Genomic DNA, 916 nt, shown 5'->3' on the forward strand with positions numbered 1-916 from the left:
CGTTACTGAGATTGTAACGAGTAATAATATTACCCAAATTTTATTAGTAATGCGTTATATTACTGCGTTACAGCAAAACGTAATATACTACTGTAATATTATTACTTTTGTAATGCGTTACTCCCAACACTGATGATAATCAGATGACATCTGGCATCCACATCAACAAAATCAAGTGACCCGAAGGACATTTTACCCAGCATCCTGTCTGTTAAAGTATTCAGGTATGTTTATGTACTTGTTTGTATTTCCAGCACAATCAGTCTCACATTGAGACACAGACTCCTGTTCAATTTAGTGCTATAACAAAGAGAACATTTGTTACTATATAAAAGATAATTATATTTATCAATTGCAGATGACAAATGCTCCAAACAAAAGTGTGTCTGACTGGGACAAAAGGAAGACACTGATATCACAAAGGATGCTATTGAAATTAAGGACAAAAGATGTTGTGTCCATTATACATTCAGTTTCAACCACTAACACTCACTTCAGGTTCACACTGAGATTCATGTAAAGTCTTACATTTTGAAGTATTATGAATTTATATTGATGTGGTAAGTAAAATGTTTGCATTGTGACGTTAAATTGAAAATATCATTTCTTTCTTTTTAAGGTGCTTTAAACTTTGCAGCTGATATGACAATCAGTTTGTTTTCCGTTCTGTGCTTTATTAAAGGGGTCATATGATGCGATTTCAATTTTTCCTTTCTCTTTGAAGTGTTACAAGCTCTTGGTGCATAAAGTAGATCTGTAAAGTTGCAAAGACTAAAGTCTCAAATCTAAAGAGATATTCTTTATAAAAGTTAAGAGTTAACCACGCCGACCTAAAGCGGCTCGTTCTAACACGCCCCCACATACCTACGTCACGATGTGGGAAGATTTGCATAACGCCGCCCAAATGTTCACGCAA

At 34.7% G+C, this 916-nt stretch overlaps 1 protein-coding gene across 1 annotated transcript in view; it reads right to left on the minus strand.

The window, feature by feature from the left end:
• The window catches only part of LOC107678655 (glucosamine-6-phosphate isomerase 2), a 6962-nt gene that overhangs the window by 3115 nt on the left and 2931 nt on the right, over positions 1–916 (minus strand). The window lies entirely within an intron of this gene.

Source organism: Sinocyclocheilus anshuiensis, unplaced genomic scaffold (assembly GCF_001515605.1).
Source record: "Sinocyclocheilus anshuiensis isolate Anshui unplaced genomic scaffold, SAMN03320099.WGS_v1.1 scaffold877, whole genome shotgun sequence".
In the NCBI taxonomy this organism is placed as follows: Eukaryota; Metazoa; Chordata; class Actinopteri; order Cypriniformes; family Cyprinidae; genus Sinocyclocheilus; species Sinocyclocheilus anshuiensis.